Below are 6,949 nucleotides of genomic sequence, written 5' to 3' on the forward strand. Positions count from 1 at the left end.
TTTTTGGTAGAGAAGAGGTTTCACTATGTTGGCCAGGCTGGTCTGGAACTCCTGGCCTCAAGTGATCCACCTGCCTGGGCCTCCCAAAGTGTGGGGATTACAGGCATGAGCCACCATGCTCAGCTTTTAGAGAAGAATATGGTTTTCAGGTCTCGGAGAATCAAATAAATCTAGGGCCCTGTGAAACAGGTAAATAGAGGGTGCGTACCAAACTCCCTCTTGACACACCATTACTGGCTTGGGCGGGCCCCATCTGGGACGGGTTTGTGGGTGAACCCTGGGGCCCCCCCCCACTGAGAAGATGGATGAGGATGGGCTTCCTCTCATGGAGTAAGGTATAGACCTGACCAAGGCGCCAACTATTGAACAGAAAAGAATGGTGGCTTCTCTAAACCCATATGTGGTGCACATGGTACAGTTTCTCATCTGCTTATCTACGGCTTGTGAGCAGAAACTGGGGGACCTTTCTCTTTGTATCCTACAAATTGAAACAACTCTCAACATTTTAAACACAAAGTCGTCATCTACCCCAGACCTAGATGATGTCACAGTTGAGGTATCTCCTTTAAGTGTCACCACTGCCACAAATGGACTTTGGCACATTCTGAAGCCACTTCAGAGCAGTTACGGAACAGTACACAAGACTCAGGACCCCAGGAAAGTGAGGGATCAGCAGTAAACAGCTTAACTGTAGCCAGAGATCTCAAAATGGTTCAAGTGGGCAGTGGTGGCCATCAAAAGCAAAATTAGGCCAGGCATTGTGGCTCATGCCTGTAATCCCAGTACTTTGGGAAGCTGAGGATGGATCACTTGAGTTCGAGTCCGACACCAGCCTGGCCAACATGGTGAAAACCGTCTCTATCAAAAAATAAGTGGGCATGGTGGCATGAACCATTACATGGTGGTGTAATCCCAGGTACTCGGGAGGCTGAGGCAGGAGAGTCACTTGAACATGGGATGTGGAGGGGTTGCAGTGGGCTGAAATCACGCCACTGCACTCCAGCCTGGGCAACAGAGGGAGAACCTGTCTCAAAACAAAAAACAAAATTATATCAGAGGGACTAGACCCAGATCTCCCTGAGAGAGGGAGCATTAGATGCTCTAATGCCTGATGGTGAAAGTGAAAAATTGTAGAGGAAAGTTCAAATAGCGGATCTTTGTTAAGTGACTAAGCTCAATTTTGATAAGAATTACATATGCAGGTGTAGAGATACATTTATATTCTTTCAGAGAGAGGGCCTGAACTCTTAGTCCTAAACACATCAAATGGCCACATACATGTCCACCACCGAGCTTCTTCTATGTTAAAAAAGCAAAGCATTTATAACCTGAAAAACAAAACCCCTCTCTCTTGAGATTGCAAATTGAACATGAGCACATCCAGTCCTGATAGAAATGCAAATTATTTAAGAAACAGGAGCTTTGTGCAAGGAATCAGGAGGTCAGTGATAAGGATATTTGGACTCATTCACATTGCTGCCCTGCTCTAGCTGGGACCAGCTCCCTGGAAGCACAACGGCTACTGTAAGGTTGGCAATCAAATTGGCTTTGAAACTGTTTATACAAGCTGATTGCTACTAGAAACATAAGGAATTCATGGGAAGTTCCATGCAAGGAACCAGAGAAAAGGGCTTTGAGTTGTGTTACGGCTCCATTTGAAGGTTTCAGGAATGTTTTCAGCAAAGGCAGAGCAAAGATGTTGTTAGATGAGGACCTGGGGGGTCCTCGTCAGTGGGGACTATTTGCTACTACTTGCTACTAGATCAGATGTCTAGTGGCCAGCCACCTCACTGCCTAGAGACCGTGGTAAAGAGGAAGTTAGCTAGGATCTGTGAATTCAATTCATAAGGAGGAATGTGTTACTGGCACAAATGTTTTCCTGTGTTGTGGTAGGAGGAGCTACTATCGCAGACAACACGCCGGGAGTAATCGAAGCTAGATTGGATAATGAGAAGCACTTGGATCAATCCTTGCGGGAGACAGATCAGCAACTTTTGGCAAAGAGTGGCCGTGCAATCTGAGAGCTGATTTTAAGCTGGAAGGGCCTTTTGAATTCCCTCTGTTGATGTGGTTAATCAAGACTGAGGAACAAAAAGAGGCAAAATGGCAGCTTCTGCAAGCGAGATGGAATAATCGAGTTTAAACTAGGGCTGCAGGGTGGTTTGGGGGGCTGCTGTGTCTTAAGCTGAGAAACAAGCTGAATGGGAGAGCAGCTCCCCTGATCTCACTGAGGGGACACCTCAGATCGAGCCCAGGATGTAGTACCCCCTGATTTGTCCCTTGAGGAGTGATGTTGGTCACATATAAGGCATTTATCCGGCCTCAGCATAAGTGAGACAGTGTCCCCTGACCCCTGGCTACATTGAATTTTCGAGTAAGTAACTTGTGTCTTATTTGTGGCAAGAAACAACATTTTAGCTTGTAACCTGAAGGAAATGTGGTCTGCGGATATCACCAAGGGGCAGAGTCTTCAGTTGGAGTCTGGATGTTGGGCTCAGATGTCAGTGGTGTGGCAGGGGCACGGCAGGCTACAGAGGCACCGGGCTTTACTGCCTTAAGTCTCCAAGGCTCCGTGCTCTATAGGGGAAGAACAAAGGAGAAGCTGGGTTGAATGAGATGTGTCGAGCGTTGGGAGGGGACCCACTGGCCTTAAGTGAACATGTTTTGCTGCTCCTGCGTACTTCTGAAAGGGACTTGTGCAGCCTAGTTGTTGGCTCTGGAAGAGTTGTAAGGTGACAGAATTTGTTGCACTGAATTCAAAGCAAAGGCCAGTGGCTTCTCATGAGGAGAGCAGTTAGAGCAATGCAAAATCCTTGTGCCACATAATCCGAAAAGCCACCTCCAAATCCTCATTTTTCCTCAAGGATTTAGGAGGTGAATGTTTATTTCTTTTGACTATACAAGAGCTGAAAGAAAGGGCCATGAGGACACTCAAATTTATGTGGGTTATACTTAATAGGTGCATACAAATGGGCATGGCTGGTTGAAAATACGCCTCATCTAAGTCTTGAAACCAATTGGTCAGACTTTCTAGGGAGTGGTGATGGATGCCTTGCTAGTACATAATTCATTGCAATAAGGACATGTTGTCAAGTATACGCTGCTAGAAATTATCTTCCCAGTCTTAGGACCTCGAGGTGTACCAAAACTCCTATTGATCTGAAGGTAAACTGTTAAGCGAAAGGGAGCACTTAGAATCCACTCTTCCTCTTTCTTCTCTCTTAGCACCTGTACCATCTGTAGATGATTTTAGTAGACACACAAATGTCTGTGTGTTTGTGGAGGGGACACTTTCTGGAGGTTAGGAAAGATGTAAATGTGTATTCAATCACACATTGTCAACGAGAGCGATGGTGTCGGTGTTCTATCAACCATATCACTCAATGAGTGCCAATTTCATTATTCATCTATTTCTTTATATATCCACCCATTCGAACACATATATCTAACTCTCCAAAAGAGCATTTGAGTCGGCTGAAATGTATTCTATCCCATTCCTAATTCCTTCATTTATTCAACAAATATCCATTAAGGCCTTACCATGTGCTCATGAAAACATAGCTTTGAGCAAGGCAGATAGATAAAGGGTCACAGATAGGGCCACAGGTTAGGGATGCCTGGGGGTCCCCAATCCAAAGAGCAGTTCCCATCGCTCTATTTCATTATTTCCAGGAGCAGATGGAGGCGAGAGGATGCCGTTCACATGAGTCCACATGTGTTTTCACTAGGGAGGGAGTGCATTTAGTGTTTCAGCTGCTCCTTGGCCTGTGGACTCTCCCAGTTTTGATTTGCACAGTGTTTGAGTCAGAGATTGCCTTCTAAGATCTTCCAAACCTACTTTAGCCAGCTGGTTTTTAATGCAGTAACCACCAAGATATTCCATTATCAGTGGTTTTTAATTTTTCCCCTAACAGCCCAAATTAGAAATAATGTGGAAAAACTTAGGAAACACAAGTGCAGAGAAAATAAATAAGCCCAATTCAACGGCTTTATATCCTAAACAAAACTTGATTGTTGGGCCTCGGACTGGGGTCAACTTTTTCCTCCTGGGCACATAGCGCTCTCTGGCTGAGAAAGAGAGCAACGAGGGTGTTTGAGAGACACAGGTCTTCCCTCCAGCACCCAACTTGGCCAGAAGGCATCTGGCAGGGAAGGTGTAGGAGCCTGCCCTGTGCTCTAAGACAGCTGGGCATGACTCAGAAGGGACTTAAGGGCAGTGCAAGCCCCCAGAGCCACGCTGACCATATTTTTCAAGCCTTAAAATGGAAACACATGGTTTGACACATACGTTACAACAGGACAGAGAATCTGGAATTAGAAAATTCACATTGCAAGGTGCAGTAGCTGCTTCCAAAGTGGGATTCAGAGAGATGTGAGGTTTGCTTTTGATTGGACAGATAGCTCATCTGTGGAACTCTGAGCTCCTGTCTACAGGCAGTGACATGCACTGGGCCTTTGCTGGCCAGAGAGTATGGAAGGTGTCGATGGTGGGGTTGCCTAGGAAGGAAGAGAAGCTGAGACTGAAGGATGGAGGGTATGGCAGAGGGTCAGTCCCTCATGGGTTCCTCATGCAGACAGAGGACTTAGAAGGAAAGCCAGAGGGGCCGCTGTTATGAGGAGGTTGAGGACACTGGTATAAGCAGAGCTGCTCTGAGGCTCATGGGCTAAACGTGGGAGACACCCTTCTTCTATCTCTTCTTCAGCACTGCTCTTGCATCTCATGGGCTGGTGACTTTAGATGCTTCCAGATGTGGTGCCTCTCCTCACCCCAAATCATCAGAATTCTCCAAGGGGCATCATCAGCAATGGATTCCGAGAAAGCTCCAACTGAGTGGACTGGGCATGGGGCTGAGGAGACAATTTCAGGATGAGAGATCCTGTGTGAGAAGAGAGAGGAGAGTGGAGGAGTGTGAGCTCAGGGCGTTCATGAGGTTTAAACAAGGCAAGCTGAATTACAGAAACAGTAGGAGACTGCATAGCAACAGGGGATTCTTCCTTTCCAACTTAGAATTGGGTGACGTGGTAGGAGACACAGCTGGATAACAGGATAGAGTATCTGAATTCAGGACTGCTCCAGAAAAATGGCCAAAGCTGTGTCAGATTAATTTAATGGAAGGTTTCATTTGATTAGTTTCCCAAGCCCTGGCTATGCATGCTCATTTATCTAGCCTATTGTCTAGGCAGAACGGGAACCCACAGTCAACTTGATAGAACAGCAGGAGCACTGCCAGCGAGCCTCTGGCTTTGAACTCTTTTTCTGATCTAACATTTTAAGGAGAATGTGTCAGGAAGGCCTATTCAGAATACAAACGATTGCTTAAACTCTCTTAAAGGCTTTAAGAGTATATTTTAATCATTGACTCTTCCCTTTAAGCCCAGCAGAGTATTCGAGAATAAATTGTTGTGCCTTTGAGTCAACCAAAACTTGGTAGACTTGCTGAATTGATGAGCCTTTCTCTTCTCCTGGTCTTTCTCATGGCTGTGGCAATGTGCACTTCCACTGGCTTGTGAAATGCAGATGAAGTATAATCTTCCCCAAATTGATTCATTCTACATCACTGAATCTTAGCTATTGCATGTTTCTGCCAGAATCACATTTAGCTTGTTATTATTGTTGTTGTTGTGGAAAATAATTATAATCCTTTCATTGTCATGACACTTAACAATTTTTTTTAAGAATTCACAAATGCAATTTAATTCTATCCTCACTATAACACTTGTGGACCAAGAAGAAGCCTGCAACTCCAAACTGCCTCCTTTTTTCAGATGGCAAATTGAGGTTCTTAAAAGCTGAGTGACTTACACACAGCCACACAGATCTGAGTTGTGCAAGCAGGAAATGGGAAAGCTCAGGGGAGCGGCCCTGCCAGTGGTGAGTTCTGCTCTCAGCAGGTGCTCTCTGCAAAGTCAATGAAGTGGGTTTGGTCATCTACCTTGCAGACTCACTGTGAGTGCAACGAACATGCAGGTGCCAGCACAATGTCTGACCCATGGCAAGGGCTTAGTTGTTCCCTTTCTTTCCCCATATTCAAGTGATTGCAGATTCCATTTAGAGATTCTGAAGGCCGCGGGTGCTGAGATATGACAGCATAAATCTTTCCCCTCAACCAGCGTGGAGGCTAAGGGGCCAGTAGTTATACCATGCACACACACACACACCCACACACACATGCACATGCACACATCTGAGTAGCCTAGCTCCTCCTAGAATTTCAAGTCTACAGGAGGTTAAGAAGAAGACAGGTCTTCCCCATCAGTTACTGTTCTGGTCTCTAGAATCAGCTTCATAAATATCCCCACCCTCTCTCCACCACACTCACATCATGGCAGTCGACTCTTCAGCTCTAAACTTTACAGCTCTCTAAGTCTTTCGCTTTCAGGTAGAGCTGGTTCTTACCTGTCTGCTGACAGCTCATGGCGTTTGGCCTCCTCCAGTCACAGTGACTCTGCTGGGTGTGTCCTCACTCCCTCCCTCTCCAGTGTTCCCTTTGCTCACAGGTTGGTGAAGAACATAGGAATAGCCTGGAACACTCTGTATTTGGACCTTGCACTCTCTTAGCAAGTTCAGCTAGAGTCAGGAAGGGTGGGGATCACAGGGTGTCACTACCATGGCTGCCTCTTCCAGGCTGGACTCCAGGGTGAGAATCTTTGCCGTCACCGGGTCCAACTTCCTTTTTTTACAGAAGGGAAATTCCATGCTTAATTCTAAACTTAAACTACCTGAGCAAGATGTTTTCATTCATTTGTGGCAGGATAAGTGGATAAACATCTCTTATTTACCCCTCCTCAGGCTCCTCTGGAAAGAGAGGTACCCCACCTGGTTTCAGTGAGGAATTAAGGAGCCCTTTTAACCAATAGCCTGCAGGCAGACGTCTGGAGGCACTGGTTCATGACTTAGGGACACCAAGGCTGGCTCAGGGGTGACTGTCTCAGTCTTTTCCTCACACTG

At 46.1% G+C, this 6,949-nt stretch overlaps 1 pseudogene; it reads left to right on the forward strand.

The window, feature by feature from the left end:
• Positions 1-301: 301 nt before the first annotated feature.
• On the forward strand, positions 302-2,257 carry LOC100407034 (WASH complex subunit 3-like; annotated as a pseudogene).
• The last annotated feature ends 4,692 nt before the right edge of the window (positions 2,258-6,949 follow it).

Source organism: Callithrix jacchus, chromosome 16, assembly GCF_049354715.1.
Source record: "Callithrix jacchus isolate 240 chromosome 16, calJac240_pri, whole genome shotgun sequence".
Lineage (NCBI taxonomy): Eukaryota > Metazoa > Chordata > Mammalia > Primates > Cebidae > Callithrix > Callithrix jacchus.